Source organism: Pleurodeles waltl, chromosome 10 (assembly GCF_031143425.1).
Source record: "Pleurodeles waltl isolate 20211129_DDA chromosome 10, aPleWal1.hap1.20221129, whole genome shotgun sequence".
NCBI lineage: Eukaryota > Metazoa > Chordata > Amphibia > Caudata > Salamandridae > Pleurodeles > Pleurodeles waltl.
The window spans coordinates 743346423-743371701 of record NC_090449.1 but is presented as its reverse complement, the minus strand read 5'-3'; the positions used below and the strand labels follow the sequence as shown (position 1 = coordinate 743371701).

Here is a 25279-nt window from a genome sequence, read left to right as displayed (position 1 = left end):
TTCCTTCTGAGCTCTGCCGCAACCACCGACATCACTTTCGTGAAGACTCGAGGTGCTGAAGTAAGACCAAACGGAAGGACCGCAAACTGGTAGTGTTGCGATCCCACCACAAACCGGAGATACTTCCTGTGTGACTTGAGTATCGGGATATGAAAGTAAGCATCCTGCAAGTCGACAGACACCATCCAGCCTTCCATGTTCAACGCCAAAAGCACCTGTGCTAGGGTCAGCATCTTGAACTTTTCCTGCTTGAGGAACCAATTCAAGATCCTCAGGTCCAGAATTGGTCTCAAACGACCATCCTTCTTGGGAATCAGGAAATACCTTGAGTAAACTCCTTGACCCCTTTCCTGCTCCGGGACCAACTCCACCGCGCCCTTTAAAAGGAGGACTTCTACCTCCTGTTCTAGCAACAGGAGGTGTTCTTGTGAACAATACGAAGGGCGGGGCGGGATGAGGGGCGGAAACTCCCGAAAGGGAAGGGTGTAGCCTTTTCCCACAACACTGAGAACCCAAGTGTCCGACGTAACAGTCTCCCATTTGGTGAGAAAATGCTGTAATCTTCCCCCTACAGGAGAGGAGTGAGTGGGAAATGGTGGAAGCCTAAGGCTGCTTCCCCTGCTGCACCCCGCCAGAGGATGAGGAAGAGGCAGAGTGCTGCTGAGAGGCTCCCCTGGTGCGGACCCTACCCCTCCCCCTAAAAGATCTATAGGGGTGGGAAGAGGCAGGTTGCTGATATCTTCCCCGAAAGGAAGAGGAGGAAGAGCCACGCCCAAATGCACGAAACCTCCTGAAGAATCTGGAAGAGGCCGTGGAAGAAGGAGCTTGGAGTCCCAACGACTTAGCCGTGGCCCTGCTCTCCTTAAAACGTTCCAAGGCCGAATCAGCCTTAGCCCCAAACAGTTTGTCCCCATCAAACGGGAGATCCAACAATGTGGACTGTACATCTGCCGAAAAGCCCGAGTTACGTAGCCAGGCCTGTCTCCTTTCCACCACAGTGTGCCCATTGCTCTGGCTACCGAGTCGGTGGTATCCAGTCCCGTCTGGATAATTTGGGTCGCAGCAGCCTGGGCATCAGAGACAAGATCCAAAAGACCCTGGGGAAGCTCTGTAAACGAAGAGGAGATGTCATCCATCAGAGCATGAATATACCTCCCCAGGATACAGGTCGCATTAGTGGCTTTTAACGCCAGACTGCAGGACGAAAAAATCTTCTTCGACTGCGCCTCTAGCTTTTTTGAGTCTCTGTCCCCAGGCACCGTCGGGAAAGAACCAGGCGCTGATTTGGACGAACAGGAGGCCTGCACAACCAAGCTCTCCGGCGTAGGGTGCCTAGATAGGAAACCAGGATCAGCTGGAGCCGTCCGATACCTCCTGGCCACGGCTCTGTGAACTGCTGGGGAAGATGCCGGCTTCTTCCACACCTCTAAAACCGGATCCAGCAGAGCGTCATTAAAAGGTAATAGAGGCTCCACCGCGGCTGAGGCCGGATGCAACACCTCTGTCAAAAGGTTTTGTTTCGCCTCCACCACCGGCAAAGGCAGGTCCAAAAAACTAGCTGCCTTCCGTACCACTGTATGAAAGGAAGCAGCTTCCTCGGTATATTCCCCCGGGGACGAAAGGTCCCACTCAGGGGAAGTGTCCAGCCCACTGGCCGACTCCAGTCCACGCAGCCCATCACCCGAGTCCTCTAGCTCTCCTTCCTCTAGGGCTCGTTGGTACTCCTGCTCCTCTAGTACCCGGAGAGCACGCCTCCTTGAATGCAGTCGTTGCTCAATCCGCGGAGTCGACAACACCTCCGCCGAAGTCGGAGATCGGCGCCGATCTTCCGAAGCCACCGACGCCGCATCCGGCGCCACAGGTAACTTCGGCGCCGACTGAAGAGCAGATGAAACGGATGGACCCACCGGAGTCACAGGCCGAAATCTCGACGTCGACGGGATGGAAATCCCTGGGGACAATCCCTCCGAAGCCATCGGAGCGGCCACCGGCGCCGACACTGGCGCCGAGCCCACGTTCCCAAACGGGAGAAAGGGCATAAAGGGTGCCGGCCGAAGAGGCGCAGGATCACCCAAAGAAAAGGCCAAAGGCCCAGCCGGAGCACCCCCTGGAGCCATCTGTTGGAAGATGGCATACATCGCATTCAAGAATGCGGAACTATCGGCTCCAGGGGTGGGAAAAGCCGGATACTGGGGTGCCTGACTCGGAGGCGACCCCGACGCCGGCCTCGGCGTCTGCGCCGGAGAAAACACCTGAGGCTCCAATACCTCAATCACCGACGCCTGTCCAGGCGAAGTTGGAGACGTCGGAGAGAGCAACGGCGTCGAAGGATGCGGCGTCACCGTGGGGCTGACCTCCCATGTCCTCCGGCGCCGATCCGGAGACCTGGAACGAGCCTCCCTTGAATGACGCCGAGATTCTCTACGGCGCCGGGAGTCTCGATGACGCCGATGTCTTGGAGAAGACTTTTTCTTGTGATGCTTCTCCTTTGATTTGGCCATAAACAGCTTCGCCTCGCGTTCTTTAATGGCCTTCGGATTCAAGTGCTGACACGAATCACAAGTCGAGACGTCGTGGTCGGAGCTCAAACACCAAAGGCAATCGGAATGAGGATCCGTCACCGACATCTTGCCTCCACACTCACGACAAGGCTTAAATCCAGACTTTCTCTGCGACATTATTTCCACAGAGAAGAAGTACGCAGCAAGATATACACTGTAACCGCAAGAGTAACAGTTGCTCCCTCGAAGATAACCGTTTCGAATGCACGGAAAAAAGGGAACTGACGTCCGCACGTCGTCGAGGACCTCTTATTGCCTGTATGACGTCAGACGGCGTCGCGTGCGAGACAGTGACGTCCTCGTCGACGTGCAGAGACTAGTAAGAAGATTTCCGTCAAATGCTGGCGCCATGGGAGTATTCATGAGGTGAGGAATCCACAGGTAGTTGTATCCATCAGAAAGGAAACGTTTTAAACTACCACTTAGTCCATTAAGTTATGTCTTCTTAAAAAGTGTTTCTCACTAGGAAATACAGACACAGGGATGGAGGGCTGCTGTTAATTGCAGTACATCGATCCTTTGGTTTTGTAACCAATCTGCACATCACAAATAGTATCCTGTCTAATTAATATTTATAAGACAGGTTGTTCTACAACCCCTATAGCTGGAAATGTTGTTATGTGACCTATCGCTGTATAAGTTGTGTCACAACATTAAAGACAGACTGGAAAAAACACAGTGGTCATTTTGTTTCAAGTTTAAGACCAGTCTCTTAGTAACTCTGGCCAAAGGCTTCTAATAGCTATTATCAGGGAGGAGTAAGATCGATGAATACTTCAGTATGGGTAGAATTTCTGAGAAACTGGGATCAAACATTTCTAAAAGCATTTGAAAATAATAAACCTGTTCATAAAAATAAAGGATTATCCCTTTCACCAATCACGACAAAATGTTAGATTAATGTTGCATTTTACATTATGCACTATCTACAGGTATTTAACATGCAGCTCTGATGACGGAGTCATGAAGAACATCTCTCCATCTGGAGTTTTCTAATAGGCTTCTTGTTTCTGCAGTACGTATGAAATTACAAATTAAGCTCTTACAATCCCCTCTCTTTGTGCACTAGATAGTTTTTTTGTGGTGCTGGGAAACTGATTCTGAAAGTTTGAGAGTCCTCCACTGATCCAAATGTGGAGAAACAACTCTTACGTTTATTCACAAGCTCTAGCTATGAGAAACTTTAATAGGTGAGCACTTTCGCACAACTGAAAGAAATTGCTTTTTTTTTCCCTTTACTCTAGTATTGTGAACAATATTTTTAACAAAAACAAAATTTCTCCAGTTAAAAAGTTTCACTAAACATCTTCATTCTAGCAGTAAATGCAAATCACAAACCAAGCATTTGGTTTGACCAGTCTTTGGGCCAAGTTGGAGCATGAAGAACATGTCATTATAATCTCAGTGAAATGAAATTCCAATTATAAAGCGCTTACTACCCTTGGCGAGGCGTTGAAGCCCTTTATGCCAGGTAGCACGCTCCTCTGGAACCCAATGTTATTGATTCGTCCACTGTTATTGGTACAGGGATTAATCATGTGCGATCAAGTAAACAATTCCATGCGATAACTCGAGTTTCTTTGGGAAAAATAAATTAATATGAGTTATGTGCTAATCCTAGTGGGGAAGGGAGATACGTGAACTCATGTATAGCACGATTTCAGTTTAAACTGCTGTTTGTATCTGCAGTGGATAAAGACAGACTCCAGAATCTGGCATGATGCCACGCCCCTGTCCGAGCCACTTCGTTGGTTTATTTTGCTTCCTTTGCACAGTTTTTTTCATTAAGAAACGACTGCTCCTTCCTGTGATGTGTATAACTAAAGGTTGGCCAGCTACACTGCATACTATCATCCGACCCACAATTGCATTTGCATCCAATACAGAACCTCGTGGCCCGTTTTACAAAGGTAACGGCACCAGAAAGTCTGTCATCCGATTTTATAGTTTACACAAACAACAAAAAATTCCTGTCTACAAAGAGCCCGATCTGGAAAACCAGACATATTTTAGAATTTCTTGCTTCCCAGTTATACAATTTTTGCCGATTCCACCGTGGAACGAACTTATGATTTGTATTGCCAAAAAAAGTCCCACTGTTTAAACTGGATGCCTGACGCTTTTTTAATTACTTTAAAACAAATCCCACTTTGAATGCCAAATAGTTCCAAGTGCACATTGGCACAGTTTTTTTGTTTTCCTGAAGGATGTTCCAAGTATTTTAGAGCCTGGAACAAGGCCATGAATTTGAGGTTGGTAATATCACAACATACAAGATAAATGAGGTAAGTCTCGAATCTCACGTGGACTCACCCGATCTACTCATTGCAGATACGAGTTAGTTAGAAAACGTGATGTAAAGAGCTATGATTACCTAGGTAAAATAGGCATTCAATAAACTCTTTTGAAAAACTCAAAGCAAACTACAGTCTCTGATACAGAACATTTTTGATGCACACAATTAAGACAGTAGATCATGACTTCAGCTGTCAGGGAAGTAGTGACTCGCCTCCTGACCTAATCTGAGAAATTTCACTTAATAGTGTTAGGCGAGGCAGCCTTCATCTCTAGAATCCACAAAATACTACTCAATAGGAATGGCTATTATAAGTGACACCTTCCAGGCGAGATGAGAGGAAGAATTGGATATATTGCAATCAGAATGCCAGTGTGAGATTGTGCTTCTCAACTACTAAAGAGTTATCTTTCACGCCCCAGGTCAAGAGACTGTGAGCAAGATTTTGATGCATTGGCAATGTACTACGAAGTATAAGCATGCAGTTGCTACAAACCAGTCCCCTTTTGATGGAGGAGATGTATCGAGATAACGTTTCTATCACACATTCTGTGGGACATACAAATAGAACATTTCGAAGGAAGTGCAGGGAAATATAAATTATTTTAGTGTATAAATTCCTGAGAGACCCCACAGGGTTCTAATAGGATATATACCAGAAATTATTCAGCGGTGAGAATGGGAGAAGAGGGAAACTGGTCTGCTTAATTTGCTGTCACTCTCAGATATACCTTGTGGCCAGATGAGAAACACCACAGTACCTTATGCTGAAGAGTAGTATGCCTCAAATTGGTATGGATTGGGCACTAAAAAGAGTATTTTCACCATTTGGGTGACAAAGTACTTTTCTTTTAACTATCACACTTCACTGGAATTCCCACAAAAAGACTACAGGGCACTGACATGCCAAGGGGCCTTAAAATTTGACAACTAAAACTGCGAGAGAAAGGCCTCTATATCACTTCACTTACATGTTTACTTAGACAAAATGGGGTTACCGTGCTTATGGGTAGTGGCTGGGGACTTGGGGATGTTTTGGTTTGACATTTATATAAAATGCTTACAAATAACCTTCAATAAAGCATAGTAAAATAAAAAAAATAGTGAAAATGCAGAGAGGGAGGGAAGTAGGGTAGAATATGTTAGATTGCCTCCTCCATTTGAGTACAGCAGTATAGAGGAAATATGTCTCCTCTCAAACAAATCACCCACCCACTTTACAAAAAAATAAAGCTTTCTGAGGCTGTTGTTGACGTTCTAGGGTGTTTTCACACTCCTTGATATGAATATGCTACTTTGAGCTTCCAACGACAAACTCAATAGTCACTCAGTTCAGGGGTTGTCAGTTCGCTTCCCCAGCCACAATGTGGTTTTCAGATGACCATGTGAATAGAGCTGATGTTATGTGTCACATAGTGGCACCATGTGAGTTTGCAGGTCTGGTTTACTTCTTAATCATTAGCATGTGCATGTTCACATACTGTTGTTACTGGCCGAATGTAATATGTGCACTATTACCTTTACATAGTATTCTTCACAGCCCATTAAATGCTCCATTTATCCACATGCATTATTAAGCATACATTACATATGGATCAAAATAAGCAAAGCGCTCCAGGAAGGAGCAAAGCTCTACAGAAGGACACACAATAATCTATTGTACAAACTCTATTCACAGTAAACATTTACTCACCTTTATGCCAAGGGATTTTCTACCAATGCATCTTCTCTTGTTAAGTGGTTATGGTTGCCATTTAAATTCCGTGGGGGAATTACTCACAACAGCTACTTGTAAGACATGTTGCACCTAATTAAAAAGATTAACAATAATAAACACCACTAGCAAAGAAAACATCAGCACAGTTTAAGTTGCAGGCGAGTTAATAAAGTGTGTGTGAAGAATAATATTGATGAAGCTGTCCCAGGCTAAATTTAACTGTTTCTAATATTAACACTTTAAAGTAAAAAATAAAATTAAAAAAACACAACATTTTCCATGAACATGCACATACCACAGAAAGTCTTTGGGAAGACTTTCAAATGTGAAATTAAGCTCATACTGATACTGGTTCAAACACTACAAAATAGATAATTGTTTAGTTTAAAGAAATGCACTATGCAGAAGTCTTTAGTAAACTTATAAAAGTAAAGAAGCACTCCAGCAGCCCAGGAACACCAGACCTCACACTGAAGTACACTCCTTTTCAGGTGGTTGGCCTACGTTGCACGGCAAAATTTCATCACACAAGACAGTCAATGGCTTACAAGGGCTGACAAAATGCCCAATGCTGTAAGTTGTGGTCGACAGAAGCAAAATGTGAATGACTCTTCAACAGACCAGTGGATGACGAGGATTGACCAATACCCTCTGACTATGTGTGCATCAGTAGATCTATCGCCCAATCAAATATAAATATAAATATATATATATATATATATATATATATATATATATATATATAATCTCATCCTGGTGGTGCCACCTTATTTATCTGTCTTGGATTGGAATTTTCAACCAACCACGGGCAAGAGAAGGCTCCGGGAGCGGAGAATGAATGGTAATATTGAGTGCAGTTAACAGACTGCATAGGCTGAGCACTCGGAAACAAGCAGAAACGTATAACTCCTGACAAAAGATAAGTTACGATCCTGCTCTGCTCATCTCTTTTGAAGTAAGATTATCTTTTTGTTACTGAATTGTGAATGAACTATGCCAGTGCGGCCAAATTGGTTGTCTTGCAAATGTACGGACATTTAATCCTAATGGGACGGATTTTTTTGCTCATTATAAACAATAAGAGTGAAAACAACTTGTCAAGCAAAATGTTGCAACTCACAGTGTGGAGGTAAAGGAAGGGTGCAATTGACCTTGGAGTTGTGAAATCAGTAGAGACACTCTTGAGCACGGAGAGCCCGTGGAGCAGCAGACGGGCGAAAGTAATTGTGGAATGGAGTAAATCGAATACGGAACAGGTCTCTGACACAGTTCTCAACAGCAGAGTCATGCGGTAAGAGTTAATATTTGAATTGTATCACTTCAACAAAAGAAAACTGAGAAGTAAGACTTTTTGATTTAGAAACGGTTTCCTTTACTGCCTTTGTTGAATATTAGTGAGTGGATACATTCTTTATATTATTGAGAAAGGTTTATGGAAACAACGAGAGAGTGAATTAAAATTACAGAGTAGATATGTCACTTGAAATGGCGTTCTGATTAAACAGCTTGGTGTTCTGATAAACAACTTGACCTCAGAGAGTTAATACACATAATCTGATGTGCAGGCTCCATTGAAGCAAGAAGAAATTAACATCTTTCATGGCAAAGGTAAACTATATTTCTGACGGGCTTGAAAATAAGCAATAAATCAGGAACAGAAAGCCCTTGGAGTTATTAAGGAAGGAAGATAAGCATTGGTTCGAAATTCACTGTGGAAAAAAAAACAAATAGAAAAGTTGCATTAAGGGCATGCTGTGAAAGTTAGATTTATTCAAGCAATAGCTGCTAAACCTTGTCAAGCCTTTTAAAGATTAATTAGGGAAGTTTAATGTAGCAGCGTCACAATTTCGACTCAAGGGATTATTTTATATTTTTCAATTCAGAGTGATCATTTTCTGATTTTTTAACACAACAACATTTACAAACTACAACTGGGAAAGCATAAAATAAAAAATAGTTTGACTGTTGTGTGACCACTGGATTTTTCTAAACAAATTCATAGTACATAACAATGTGAATAAGGATAATGCTTGGTGCTTCAATAGTGTTTGATTGTTTTTATTCTGTCACACGTTACACTGCTAAGAGCAATACCATGGCTGAGAGAATATCAAGACGAGAGGAAATGTGCAGAACCCTTTTTGCTGAAAATTACAACATCAATGGATCATGATGTCCCATTGTTAAAGCTCAAGAAGTTACGCATAGTATGTTGGTCAAGGAACTCGAACAGGCCAAAAAAATGGGAGTGAATAAATGGTGGGAGAAAACAACCTTGAAAAAATATACAGAATCTGGAAGAATCCCGAGAGGATTAAGGATATTTGTATTACTCACACTTAATGATATGGATGCTGATCTACTTAAACAGCGGCAGACTGATACCAGCGAATGCTCTTTTAAACTAATGCAAACATTGATTATTCAAGCAGAAAGGAAACTGGACAAAACACTACAAAGAATAAAAGATATTGAAGATCAATTGGAAGTATGAAGTGCATCAGGGGATATCAAAAATCTGCTAAGTGCAATGGAAAAACGATTGGAAAAACATGGAAAGGAGGTACAAGAGAAAAAACTAATGAAATTCAGCAGAGACAAGGCTGACTACTCCATGGGAAGAATATATACATTCGCAAGACTGTTTGACTCCTTTTATGCTAAACAACATATGGATAAGACAACTGAAAAAGATAAGATCATTTCCAGTGCAGAAAGCTCTGATCAGTTTGGGAGACGAATCACCCTTAACAAAAGGTCCAGCATTGGACTTCACGGGAGAGAAGCATCCCTAAAATATGGAAATGAGACAGAGGGGAAGAGGCCCACAAAACAGAATGAGCGTAAGAGCACAAGGAGATCGAAGAGGAAGAGGCAACAAAAGAGGAGGCGAATAGCAAATATGAAGAGGCTGAAACAACAAGAGGATTTAGTTATCAATCTGTCCTCAAGAGCATTACAAGATAAACATGTGAGACTATTAAATAAAGGGTTGACCTTCTGTCCCATGGTTGGAATGGACCTTGCCACTGCTAGAATTGATCTTTGCAAGTTTTCAAGGAAGCTGAAATTAAAGTACTTTGCATTAAAAAAAAATCAATACAAGAAATTTGAATCTAAGGGTGAATCACAAGTGATATCTCCCATAAACATTGGTGAGATGGAAATCTCACAAGCCTCACAAAATTGGAAAGAGAGCCCAAAGATAATGATGACATGACAAATGAACAAAGTCTATCTGATCAAGAACTGTGCTGAGCAAATGTTATCATAACAGATGATACAGTATCTAGTTGATGCGAAACAAAATCACAATTTTGCCCTCAACTTCCCATGGGAAAGAAGGTAGATCTATTTCAAGACGTGATGGTAGAATGATTGATGAGAAATGCCCGGGATACAAATAAAACCAAAAAAAACAGATTAACATGACGCTAGCCGACTGATAGACAAATGACACCACCACCATCATCATCAAAGCATCTGATAAGGGAGGTAACATTGTGATTTTGGATCATGTGAAATATATTTAGGAGGCAATGAGTTAACTCAATGATAAAACAAGCTATATCAAAATAAGCACTAATCCTATGGCTGAGAATATGATGGATTATCATGGCAAATTAAAAAGCTGGCAAGATGTGGGTCTTCTTGAGGAAGAAGTAAAGTACTTAAGGATAGTCGATCCCATAATTCCAACAATATATTTCTCCCCAAAAATACACAAAAACACAATAAATCCCCCAGGAAGACCAATAGTAAGCTCCATAGGATCGTTATTAGAAAACACCTCAAGATCTGTGGATATATTTTTGTTTCCTTATGTTCCAAGCCTTTTGTCTTTTCTGAGAGACTCTATGGATTTTCTTAATCAAATCAATAACATCCCATGGAAGAAGGAATATATTATGGCCACAACTGATGTAGTTTCTCTTTATACTTTCATAAGACATAAGGATGGTCTTGAGGCTTGTAAATATTTTCTAAGAGCAATATCTATCAGTTTATTACAACATCCAGAGATGATTTTGGAGATGTTGCAATATTGTTTAACTCATAACATTTTCCTCTTTGATGGTCAATATTACTTACAAAAGAGAGGAACAGAGATGGGTACTTCCTTTGTGCTAATCTCATTATGGGTTGGTAGGAAGCAGAAACAATTTGGTATGAAGATAACCAAAAAAAGTTTATCAATGTACCGGGCCCATAATACCACATGTTCTAATCTGTTGTTGATTTGGGAGGGAGAACAAGAAGCATTAGAGAAATTTATCATCTCTTAATGATAACCCACAACAGTTAAAATTTACATATGCAATCAGTACAACAAATATAACTTATTTGGATGTAGATGTGCATGTAAAGGAGAATATGATATGCACACAGACTTATAGAAAAGCTAAAAGTGTAAATAGTCTATTGCATGCCAAAGGGTCATCCTCAAACTCTCAAATGGAGTATACCATATGGTTAATTTTTTAGGGGAAGGCAGAATTGTTCAGATGCCTCTGCCTTTGAAAGACAATTGGAAGATGCATACTTGTGCTTCATTCAGAGAGGTTATCCAGATATTGTCTTAAAAGATGCAATGATGAGGGTGAGAAAAAGCATACGAATTGAACTCTTGATACCAAATAATAAGAATACTTCAGTGATTTCAGAAGAATGTGAGATTAAAAAGCTGTTGTACAAAAATTGGAGTCTATTGCAATTGGATGAGGCACTAAAAGGATATTACCAGCGTACCCACAAGTCACGTCCCAAAAAGCATTTTCCTTAGGAGAACATTGTCTAGTAGTTTCATGGCCCCACAGAAGAAACATATTTCGAACTGGTTAGACCAGAACAAATTTGGATTTTGGGAACGTGGGAAATGCAAAGCGTGTTCCATTGGAAAAAATATTTCTACCATTCAGACGTACAATGGGAAGATCATGAAAATTAGGGAAAGAATTACTTGTGAGACAACATTTGTAATTTATGTATTGGAATGCAGATGTGGCAAAAAATGTGGGAAGTACAGTGAATAAATTAAAGCTTCAGATACTCCAACATTTGAGAGCAATCAACAATAAATATATGACATACTCAATGGCAAAGCACGCTTGGGAACAACACAATGGAGAATACACAGGACTACAATATTATGGGATACAACGCATCAATCTCAGCCCCAGAGGTGGAAATCAAGAACATTGTTTGAGTTTTCCGCAATCAAGATGGATTATCCTAATTGCAACTGAGAGCCCATGGGGTTTGAATGCAGATGCAGAGTTACATGTTCATCTGTATCATTAGATCCCATGAAGGATATTCAATATCAAAAGTAAAAAGCATGTCTCTGTGTGTAAAATCTGATAGAGAGAAGATAGCAAAAATAAGATGAATAGGCATCCTCTGCAAGAATTAACTTTTCGATAATTATCAATAACATATATAATAATTAATTGAAAAGTGTATGCACTTTATAGGGCTTTTGATTGGAATATAACTTTTTAAGGGTATTTTCCCTTTAACATATTTTCTGAGTCATCAAAATGCTTTCAGTCATCATTTTATTTGACCAAAAACAATCTGTGAGATGAATTTTAACATCAAAAGAGAAGTAACTGGTCAGTATATTTTAGAAACTAATGGGTTCTAATGTATTGCTGTTAGTGTGAGTTATTGCAGTGTTATATTTCATGAAATTAATTTTACACATTCTTTAGGTAACAATGCATCTGAACCTCTGATAGTATGATTGTAAAGATAACTAACACTGCACACATCCGATAGCGATATTAAACTTTTGAAATCTTGGATTTTATTTGTGTACAGTTGATTATATATATATATATATATATATATATATATATATATATATATATATATATATATATTTCTTTAAAGATACAATGTAACTATATTGCAAAATGGTGCAGCGATATGAATGTCAATCAATTCACTCCAAATATTCCCTATATGACATATAAGTGAAAATTCAGTAGAGGCAAAATGATGACTGTTAGGATTCGCCAGTCCTTGATATTTTGGAACGGATATGGGACTTATATATAGATGAGGCAAAGAATCATTAGTATATGGTTACAATAATGCAATCATTATGGGGTAATAATAGATATGATCACTGGAGAGTACTTTACCAGGTGGAATAATATCATTAAAATACTCCTTATATTATATAATGTAACAAGCCTATATTCTATTAGCATTCCCACCAAAGGTACTATAAATATTGAAATAAAACAACAAAAAACATGGTAAAATCAGGCCTGGATCAACAACACTCCAATGGTTGTGGAGTATGGGTGTGAAGTAGGAAGGTTTCTTTCTTCTGTATATAAAAGGGCACTCTATCACAATGAACTCTATGGTTTGTTGAAGGCTACAGCCGAAACGCGTTACCATGTTTATGAGCACCAAGCACTTTAAAATGTAATAAATTTATTAATAAGGATTTTGAATCTCATCCTGGTGGTCACACCTTATTTCTTCGTCTTGGATTGGAATTTTCACCAAGCCTCGGGCAAAAGAGGTGTATGTATGTATGTACACACACACACACACACACACACACACACACACACACACACACACACACACACACACACACACACACACACACACACACACACACACACACACACACACACACACACACACACACACACACACACACACACACACACACACACACACACACACACACACACACACACACACACACACACACACACACACACACACACACACACACACACACACACACACACACACACACACACACACACACACACACACACACACACACACACACACACACACACACACACACACACACACACACACACACATATATATATATATATATATATATATATCTTCAAACAAAGATGGCCTAAAGGTTGCTGGGTGGTGCACTCCACAGCCGGTGCTCGTGACGGAGAGGACCAATCTCGAAAAATACAATTTACCGAAAGTATTCACTGCACTCCATGAAGTTTCAATAGTGCCTATTTATTGATGCCAAACTAACAACCACCAACGCGTTTCAACTCCCCAAGAAGTCTTGTTCACAGTGAATGAGTCCCTTTTCCCTTTTACTATTTATACCCCATGGTGCCTCATTATTTACAATGCATTCTCGATAGTGTAGTTCCTAATTAAAAAACTTTTATATAATTTTAAATACAAAAAAATAACAAAAACAAATACATAAAGTAGTGCTAATAAAAACCCTTAACCATCATGGTATAATACTTGTTACATGTGTTTTTTTTCCCACTATTGTGCCATTTCATTCAATTTCTAATTTATATCTTGATACTATTTATATTGACCACTAATTATTTGCTATGTATATTTAACAATGACGCTGTGCATAAGTGACACACATTTCCCTATAATAATTGTTCTATTTTCCTTATGATTTGTAAGAGATCGTATCACTCTAGTATTCCAGCATTTCTAACTAAAACATTCCTATGTGTCGTTACTGACCTTGAGAAGTTTGATAAATTACTTAGTAAGTTCTACTCTCCCAATTTTAGGCAGATATATATCAATTCTCTCCAAGGCACTACCTATCATTATTCGACTGGAATGTTATGTATTTTTACATAGTGTTTTGTCAGTGGCCGCTCCGCATAAATGTCATAGTTAACATATATTTACATATTTATCAGAATCACAAATGTACATGTAATTCTTCGTCCATGTTGAATCCATAAGGCATCTTAGTGGAGCTGAATAATAAGTTTGCTCTCCATTTGTCTAAGTTTACGAATTCTGTCACCTCCTCTTTCATTTCTTTTCATTTGTGCTATACCTATGAATCGTAATGATCTCCAATCATTAGTATGCGAATTCGCAAAGTGTTTTGCCATTGTGTAGCTCATGTCTTTATTGGTGATAGCTCTAGTGTGTTCTAAAATCCTTTTCTTCAATGGGCAGATCGTGCTGCCAATGTATCTCAATCCACACTCACATTCCAACATGTAGACTACATACTGGCTATCACAGGTGATTCTTTGTAAAATACTTATAGCCTTGCCATTATAATCCATGTAGGATTTTGTATTCCTAGCAATTTGACACACTTTGCATTTATTGCATTTATGAAAACCAGTTATTTCATTGCTCAGCCAGTTCCTTGTAGTTGGTGCTTCATAATGGCTTTTTACCAATATGTTCTTCAATGATCGTGATTTCCTATATGATATTTGTGGAATTCCACCTATTCTTTTTGCCAGGTCTCGGTCACTCCTCAATATCTTCCAAGGTCTTCTAAATATTGATTCTATTTCCTTACTTTCTTTGCTGAAAGTGAGAATTAGGCGAGGACAAGTTTCCTCCTTGTCACATCCTCTTTTTGCACCCTTGTCTATCAGTGTTTCCTGTCGAGACATCCTTTTGGCCCTCTTCTCACTCAAATCAATGTTAGTTCTTAAATATCCGTGGCGCATGAAACGTTTCCGTACCATATTGAATTGATTCACCATTTCTTTATCATTTGAACAATTTTGTCTCATCCTTAGAAACTCACCAAATGGGATGCTCTTTATCAAGGATTTTGGATGGAAGCTACTCCCATGTAGGACACTGTTGGTGGAGGTTGCTTTCCTGAATACAGTTGTGTTAATTTGATCATTCTCTATATATACTCTTATAGCCAAAAAATCAATTTGTTTTCATCAATGTCATAAGTAAAACTCAAACCATATTCAATTTCATTCAGGATTTTAAATTAAGTCACAAACTCCTGCTTGGTGCCATTCCAAATCAAAAATAGATAGTCTATATATTGTAGCAATAACACTACCTTATCCAAATGTTCGGAATATCCATCCTGCCATGCTATTTCTATCTCCCACCACCCCAAGGCTAGATTAGCATAGCTTGGAGAGATGGGGATTCCCATGTCCGTGCCACGTACTTGTTTGCAGATGTTTTTATTGAATATAAAGATATTGTTGGTTAGACATAATTCCACCATCTCCACTAACATTTCCAAATTACTTTTTTCTTCAACTTTTCTTTGTCGTAAGAAGAATTTAAGTGCATTTAGTCCAACTTCATGTCTGATTGATGTATATAATGACACTGAATCCACTGTCACTCATTTATATCCCGATTGCCATTGAATGTTGTCTATGGTTCGTAGGAAGTCTCCCGTATCTTTAATATACGAACTGAGAGAGGAGACTAGTGGAGCAATGTAGTAATCAACATATTTGGATATATTTTCAAACAATGATCCACATCCAGAAATGATGGGCCTTGCTGGAGGATTAATTAATGTCTTGTGGATCTTCGGAAGGAAGTAAATGGTGGACAGTATTGGATATCTTGGATTTAGATATTTAAATTCTTCCTCATTGATCAGACATTCATTGCGCCATTTCTCCAATTTCTTTGTGATCATGGTCTGTATATGATTAGTGGGATCATTTTTTAATTTTTCATAACTCTGTCATTTATTTGTCTCATTGCCTCTCTGACATAATACTTTTGATCAAGAATCACAATATTACCTCCCTTATCTGCGGGTTTTATAATGATATTTGGATTATCCAAAAGTTCTTTTAAAGCTTCCCGTTCAGATATGGTTAGATTTTCTCCTCTTTTGGAAGGTTTAGTATATTCTAATCTTTCCAGATCATTGATAACCAATTCATAAAATAGACCCATATTATTTCCTGGACTTAGAACAGGACAAAATTTTGAAACTGGTTTAAACTGGCTGTATTCATGAATATTTGTTGATATTCCAATAGTTTCTAATATCTGAGTTGACGTCATCTCATCATCTTCTAAGTTGTTGATTAGATCATAACAAACCTTTACATCTTCTATTTGATCAATTATTAAAGCCGCATCATTTTGTGTATTTTGGGTGGCCTCTGCCCATACTGCGTCCTCGGCCCCTGCCTTTTGATGTTTGTTGGTCCAGACATATTATATGCATTTCTTCCAACAGAGTTGTTCTGTTATTTACATTGCCAGATTCTTCTCCTTCACTGATTTCAATATCCGATTCACTTATTGTTTCCGACATCGTTGAATTCTTTGATTTGACATCTTTGGAATGTTGTTCCTTGATGCGTTCAAATCTCTTTGCAAAGGTTAGCACAGTACCATTTTTGTAATCTAATTCATCCCGATGGAACTTTCTTTGTTTTCGTAATTCTATTTCAGATTCATATTTATTGAGTCTCTCCTCCATTTTCTTCCTACATCTCGTTGATTCTTCTTGATTACTTATATCTTTAAGTTTTTCTTCCAGTATTTGCGCTTCCTTTATTGCCTCCGCTGCATCTATTTTGGCATATTTTATCAAAATCAACATCATGTTGCGTAAACCGGTCATATTGTTTTCACCCCATTCTGATAATAACTCAGGTCTCATGTCTAGATGATTGGGAAGTGTAAAGATCCTTAAGCCTCTTGGCACTCTGCCAACCTCTATGTATTTCTCTAGAGCAATTATTTCCCAACTTTTATTAATCTCCTTCCTCCACTAGTCTCCTCTCTCAGTTCGTATATTAAAGATACGGGAGACTTCCTACGAACCATAGACAACATTCAATGGCAATCGGGATATAAATTAGTGACGGTGGATGCAGTGTCATATACATCAATCAGACATGAAGTTGGACTAAATGCACTTAAATTCTTCTTACGACATGGAAAAGTTGAAGAAAAAAGTCATTCGGAAATGTTAGTGAAGATGAATAAGTTACTTACCTTCGGTAACGCATTTTCTGGTGGATACAGTTACTACCTGTGGATTCCTCACCAAAAGAATTCTCCCCTCGCGCCAGCCTTCGATGGAAATTTCTTCTAGCTCTGCACGTCGACGATGACGTCACAATCGCCAGACTCGACGCGACGCCACATGACATCATCCAGGCAATAAGAAGCACTCGTCGACGTGCAGACGTCAGTTACCACCATTTTTTACGTGCCATTGAGGCGAACAGGTTAAACCTAAAGAGTACACATTCATCCAGAATAGATGAAAATAAAACATTTAATATAAAACTCAATATAAATCACAGTTATGAACGCTCATTTCGAAATAGAAACAAATATATATATATATATATATATATATATATGTGTGTATGTATAATTCCAGTACAAAATGTCCTTTTTACTATCTTAATTACGAAGAAAAAGTATATACAATGAATATAACAATATGCATAAAACAGCTATATACATATATATATACACAAGACCAAGGATGCGCACCCAAAGAGATCCTGATTTGACCAGTCAGGCAACGGGGAGGTGGGTGGGACCGTGAGGAATCCACAGGTAGTAACTGTATCCACCAGAAAAAGCATTACTGAAGGTAAGTAACTTATTTTTCTGATGGATACACCTACCTGTGGATTCCTCACCAAAAGAATAGAGTCCCCAAGCAGTATAACCTCCGGTGGTGGGTGCCCGAATGGTCAAACCAAGAAATCTTGCAGCACTGAGCGAGCAAAATGGCCATCCCTCCTGACCTCAGAGTCCAAACAGTAATGCTTGTCAAAAGTATGGAGGGATGCCCAGGTCGCTGCCCTGCAGATGTCAGCCACAGGAACACCTCTAGCCAAAGCCGATGAAGCTGCTTTGGCCCCGGTGGAATGGGCACGAAGCCCCACAGGTGGATCCCTCTTCGCCAAATAGCAGATCTTAATACATAGAATGACCCACCTGGATAGCGTTCTCTTGTGGACCGCTCTACCTTTCCTCTTCCCCACGTATCCAACGAAGAGCTGTTCATCCTGTCTGAACTCTTTCGTCCTGGCGACGTAGAAGCTCAGTGCTCTTCGCGGATCCAGCCGGTGGAGCCTCTCTTCCTCCTTGGATGGGTGAGGTGGAGGGTAAAAGGAAGAGAGAGTAATTGACTGCCTCAGGTGAAAGGGTGTAACAACCTTCGGTAGGAAAGCCGCCTTGGTCCTCAACACCACTTTGTCCTTGAAGAAGGAAAGGAATGGGGTTTCTACAGTTAGAGCCTGAAGCTCACTAACCCTTCTGGCAGATGTTATTGCCACCAGGAAAACAGTTTTAAATACTAGGAACCGTAAAGAACAAGAGTGCATGGGTTCAAACGGGGCCCCCATAAGAAAAGTTAAAACCAAGTTAAGGTCCCACTGAGGCATAACGAATGGCGTGGGCGGATACTTATTAGTGAGTCCCTTTAGAAACTTTAAAACAATTGGTGATTTAAAGAAGGATGGTTGATCAGGAAGGCACAGAAAAGCAGATAGTGCAGATAGATAATCCTTAACAGTGCAAATGAAAAACCTTTCTGTGCCAGATGGAGTGCAAATGACAAAATGTCAGATAAACCAGCCCTTAAAGGATCTAAACTATTCTCTCCACACCAGCTTGTAAACTTAGCCCAACGATTTGCATAGATTGACTTGGTGGAGTGTCGCCTGGCCGATAGAATAACTTCCACCACATCTGGATGGAGAGAAAAGGAACTCAGATTGCCCCGTTCAATCTCCAGGCATGAAGATGCAGGCTCTGGAGGTGGGGGTGTAGAATCTGCCCCTGCGACTGCGAGAGGAGGTCCACCCTGCAAGGGAGACGGAGCGGAGGGCACTGAGAGAGTTGGAGTAGGTCCGAATACCACACCCTTCTTGGCCAATCCAGAGCTATTAAGATGACTTGAGCTCGGTCTTGGCGGATTTTCCTGAGAACTCGAGGAATCAAGGGTATGGGGGGAAACGCGTAAAGCAACTGACCCTTCCAGGACATCTGAAACGCGTCCACAAGAGCTCCTTGCACCGGATACTGGAGGCTGCAAAACAGCGGGCACTGCGCATTCTCTTGAGTTGCAAACAGATCTATTTGTGGATATCCCCACATCTGGAAGATATACAGAACTAGATCTGGATGAAGACGCCACTCGTGGTCGACCGAGCTGCATCAACTGAGAATGTCTGCACGCACATTCAGGACTCCGGCCAAATGATGTGCAATCAAGCAGATCTTGTGGTCCTGAAGCCAGGACCAGAGTCGAAGAGCTTCTCTGCAGAGAAGATCCGACCACACTCCTCCCTGTTTGTTTATATACCACATCACGGTCATGTTGTCCGTTAGAACCTGGACTGACTGACCGCGAATGGAAGGGAGGAAGGCCTTGAGTGCCAGACGTACTGCCCGCAATTCTAACAGATTGATGTGTAATTTCTGTTCTACTGGAGACCAAAGGCCTTTGATCTCCAGGTCCCCCAGATGAGCTCCCCACCCTAAAGTGGAAGCATCCGTTACCACTGAGGCCACTGGTGGGGGTAGCGAGAACGGCCTTCCTTGAGACAGGTTGTCGACCGCTGCCCACCATTGAAGATCCACTGCAGTGTCTCTGGAGATCTTTATCGAGTCCTCGAGATCCCCTTTGTGCTGAAACGACTGCCTGCGGACGCACCACTGGAGAGCCCTCATGTGCCAGCGTGCATGAGTGACCAACTATACGCAAGAAGCAAACAGACCGAGAAGACGAAGGACTTTGAGGATTGGAACTACTGCTCCATTTCGAAACATTGGAATCAAAGCCTGTATGTCCTGAACCCGCTGTGGCGGAGGAAAGGCCCGATTCAATGTCGTGTCCAATACTGCCCCTATGAACAGGAGGCATTGAGAGGGCTCCAGGTGAGACTTGGGTACATTGACTGAAAACCCCAGGTCGTACAACAATTGAGTTGTCGACTGGAGATGGCACCGCACGAGCTCTGGAGTACTGGCTTTGATCAACCAATCGTCCAGATAGGGAAACACAGCGATCCCTTTTCTTCTGAGCTCTGCCGCTACCACCGCCATCACCTTCGTGAAGGCTCGAGGTGCTGAAGTAAGACCAAACGGGAGGACCGCAAACTGATAATGTTGTGATCCCACCACTAAACGGAGATACTTCCTGTGCGATGTGAGGATCGGAATATGAAAATACGCGTCCTGCAAATCGACCGACACCATCCAGTCTCCTTCGTTCAACACCAAAAGAACCTGTGAGAGGGTCAGCATTTTGAACTTTTCCTGTTTGAGGAACCAATTCAAAATCCTTAAGTCCAAAATTGGTCTCAGCCGACCATCCTTCTTGGGAATCAGAAAGTATCTTGAATAGCACCCCTGACCCCTCTCTTGCTCGGGAACCAACTCTATTGCATCTTTTTGTAATAGGGATAATACCTCCTGCTGTAACAGGAGAAAATGGTCTCCCGAACAGAAGGATGGGCGGGGAGGGAGGGTAGGGGGAAATTCCCGAAAGGGAAGAGCGTACCCCCTCTTCACAATGTCGATGACCCAGGAGTCTGATGTTATGACCTCCCACATTGGAAGAAAAAGGGTAAGTCTCCCCCCTACTGGAGACAAATGGACAGGGAATGGTGGAGGACTACGGCTGCTTTCCATGCTGCACCCCTCCCGAGAAAGAGGAAGTGGCAGAGTGCTGCAAGGTGGCTCCTCTCGTACGGACTCTGCCCCTGCCCCTGAAGGATCTGTAAGGCAGGGTAGAAGCAGTTTGTTGCGTTCCTTGCAGTCTTCCTCGAAAGGAACCACGACCAAATCCTTTAAATCTCCGAAAGCCTCTAAAGGTGGATGAGGCCGACGACTGGAGTCCCAAGGATCTAGCTGTCGCTCTGCTCTCTTTAAAACGTTCTAAGGCTGAGTCAGCCTTAGAACCGAAGAGCTTTTCCCCATCAAACGGAAGATCAAGGAGTGTAGACTGCACGTCCGTCGAGAAGCCCGATGATCTAAGCCAAGACTGCCTCCTAGAGACTATGGTCGTGCGCATAGCCCTAGCCACCGAGTCCGAAGTGTCCAAACCAGACTTGATCACTTGCGTCGCAGCTGCTTGAGCATCCGAAAAGAGTTGCAGCATCTCCTGTGACACATTAGGATGGCCCTTTGCCTCTTCCATAAGGGCATGTATGTAACATCCCAGTATGCATGTGGCATTGGAAGCTTTCAGGGCCATACTGCATGATGAAAATTTCTTTTTAGCAGTATGGTCCATCTTTTCCGACTCTCTATCAGCAGGAACCCCAGGAAACGAGCCAGGAGAGGCTCTGGAGGAACATGAAGCTTGGACCACAAGGCTCTCCGGAGTTGGTTGCCTGGAAAGAAACACCGGATCCCCAGGCGCCATCCTGTAACGCCGAGCCACCGCTCTGTTGACCGCAGCGGTGGATACAGGTTTCATCCACATATCCTTAATAGGGTCCAGCAGAGCCTCATTGAATGGAAGAAGGGGCTCAGCAGAAGCAGATTTCGGATGGAGGACCTCTGTCAATAAATTTCTCTTAACCTCCGCGGTAGGAAGAGTAATATCCAAAAAGTCTGCAGCCTTACGAATGACCTGCTGGAAAGAAGCTGCTTCCTCTGTGATCTCTCCAGGAGAAGCTAGATCCCATTCCGGGGTAGTGTCAAGGCCACTAGCTGAGTCCAGACCCTGGAAGTCACCTGAGGGCTCTACAACTTCTCCTTCCTCCAGGTGTTGCCTCGCGTACTCCTCCTCTTCCAAGAGACGAAGGGCCAGGCGCCTTGATCTAAGTCTGGACTCCAAGCCTGGAGTCGACAAGGCGTCAGCCGACGCCGAAGATCTCCGTCGGCGCCGAACCTTGGATTTGTCCGAAGCCAGAGGCTCCGGCTCCACAGCATTCTTGGACGTCGATGGGACCCGAGGCGAATCCGACGGTGCCGTAACAGGTGTAGCCATCCTGATCGAAGTCGTAGGCATCGGCGCTGCTTCAGACGCAGCAGACATAAACTGGGTGAACGGCGCCGACTTGAAAGATGCCAGAACACCCAAGTCGTAGGCCAAAGGACCAGACGGACCTGCATGACTTCCACCCGGCGCCATGGAAGCAAAGATGTTAAACATAGCGTTCAAAAACGCTGCTGGATCCGATCCCGGAGTCGGGAAAGCCGGGTACTGTTGCTGCTGCACCGGCGCCGGCAAAGCTGCCGAAGAGGGTCCAGGTAACTCCTGGCCAGGAGAACCTTCAGGCCTTGGGGAGGCTCGACCTCAAAGACCGACCCAGGTGACGTTGGGGTCGCCGGAGGTGGAGGGGTGACGGTCGGGCTTATCTCCCACGTCGGACGACGCCGAGTCGACGGAGAAGCCGATCTAGACCTGGACTGTCGTTTGCTCGATCGGCGCCGAGATCCATGACGGCGCCGAGAGCCACTATGGTGATGACGAGACCTAGAGGATCTCGACGAAGACTCCCTCCTATGACGCCTCTCTTTTTATCTTCTTGGACCGGGCCAAGAATAACTTCGCCTCTCTTTCCTTGAGTGCCTTAGGGTTCATGCGCTGGCACGAACCGCATGCCTCGACCTCATGATCGGAACTAAGGCACCAGAGGCAGTTTTCGTGGGGGTCGGTAACCGACATCCAACCCCCGCATTGGTTACAAGGTTTAAAGCCGGATTTTCTAGGCTGCGACATCGTAACCGTCCGTTGGTAACAGTAGCTCCCTGTGAGCATCGAAGAACAACCGTTATTAGGGCACGGAAAAAAGGGAACTGACGCCTGCACGTCGACGAGGGTTTCTTATTGCCTGGATGACGTCATGTGGCGTCGCGTGGAGTCGGGCGATTGTGACATCATCGTCGACGTGCAGAGCTAGAAGAAATTTCCGTTGAAGGCTGGCGCGAGGGGAGAATTCTTTTGGTGAGGAATCCACAGGTAGGTGTATCCATCAGAAGGTGGAATTATGTCTCACCAACAATATCTTTATATTCAATAAAAACATCTGCAAACAAGTACGCGGCACGGCCATGGGAATCTCCCTCTCTCCAACTATGCTAATCTAACCTTGGGGTGGTGGGAGCGAGAAATAGCATGGCAGGATGGATATTACGTACATTTGAATAAGGTAGTGTTATGGCTACGATATATAGACGATCTATTTTTGATTTGGAATGGCAACAAGGAGGAGTTTGTGACTTATTTTAAAATCCTGAATGAAAATTAATATGGTTTGAGTTTTACTTATGACATCGATGAAAAACAAATTGATATTTTGGATATAAGAGTATATATAGAGAATGATCAAATTAACACAACCGTATTCAGGAAAGCAACCTCCACCAACAGTATCCTACATGGGAGTAGCTTCCATCCAAAATCCTTGACAAAGAGCATCCCATTTGGTGAATTTCTAAGATGAGACAAAATTGTTCAAATGATAAAGAAATGGTGAATCAATTCAATATGGTATGGAAACGTTTCATGAGCCGCGGATATTTAAGAACTAACATTGATTTGAGTGAGAAGAGGGCCAAAAGGATGTCTCAACAGGAAACACTGATAGACAAGGGTGCAAAAAGAGGATGTGACAAGGAGGAAACTTGTCCTCGCCTAATTCTCACTTTCAGCAAAGAAAGTAAGGAAATAGAATCAATATTTAGAAGACATTGGAAGATATTGAGGAGTGACCGAGACCTGGCAAAAAGAATAGGTGGAATTCCACAAATATCATATAGGAAATCACGATCATTGAAGGACATATTGGTAAAAAGCCATTATGAAGCACCAACTACAAGGAACTGGCTGAACAATGAAATAACTGTTTTTCTTAAATACAACAAATGCAAAGTGTGTCAAATTGCTAGGAATACAAAAACCTACATGGATTACAATGGCAAGGCCATAAGTATTTTACAAAGAATCACATGTGATAGCCAGTATGTAGTCTACATGTTGGAATGTGAGTGTGGATTGAGATACATTGGCAGCACGATCTGCCCATTGAAGAAAAGGATTTTAGAACACACTAGAGCTATCGCCAATAAAGACATGAGCTACACAATGGCAAAACACTTTGCGAATTCGTATACTAATGATTGGAGATCATTACGATTCATAGGTATAGCACAAATGAAAAGAAATGAAAGAGGAGGTGACAGAATTCGTAAACTTAGACAAATGGAGAGCAAACTTATTATTCAGCTCCGCAATAAGATGCCTTATGGATTCAACATGGATGAAGAATTACATGTACATTTGTGATTCTGATAAATATGTAAATATATGTTAACTATGACATTTATGCGGAGCGGCCACTGACAAAACACTATGTAAAAATACATAACATTCCAGTCGAATAATGATAGGTAGTGCCTTGGAGAGAATTGATATATGTCTGCCTAAAATTGGGAGAGTAGAACTTACTAAGTAATTTATCAAACTTCTCAGGGTCAGTAACGACACATAGGAATGTTTTAGTTAGAAATGCTGGAATACTAGAGTGATACGATCTCTTAAGAATCATATGGAAAATAGAACAATTATTATAGGGAAATGTGTGTCACTTACGCACAGCGTCATTGTTAAATATACATAGCAAATAATTAGTGGTCAATATAAATAGTATCAAGATATAAATTAGAAATTGAATGAAATGGCACAATAGAGGGAAAAAAACCACATGTAACAAGTATTATACCATGATGGTTAAGGGTTTTTATTAGCACTACTTTATGTATTTGTTTTTGTTATTTTTTTGTATTTAAAATTATATAAAAGTTTTTTAATTAGAAACTACACTATCCAGAATGCATTGTAAATAATGAGGCACTATGGGGTATAAATAGTAAAAGGGAAAAGGGACTCATTCACTGTGAACAAGACTTCTTGGGGAGTTGAAACGCGTTGGTGGTTGTTAGTTTGGCATCAATAAATAGGCACTA

The 25279-nt window shown here is 41.9% G+C and overlaps 1 protein-coding gene across 5 annotated transcripts in view; it reads right to left on the bottom strand.

The window, feature by feature from the left end:
• MPP7 (MAGUK p55 scaffold protein 7) overlaps positions 1–25279 on the bottom strand; it is a 1064688-nt gene that overhangs the window by 902698 nt on the left and 136711 nt on the right. For all 5 annotated transcript variants that reach the window (XM_069211307.1, XM_069211311.1, XM_069211312.1 and 2 more), the window contains one exon: positions 6551–6664. The gene's annotated coding sequence lies outside the window, so the exon portion shown is untranslated. The remainder of the gene's footprint in view (positions 1–6550; positions 6665–25279) is intronic.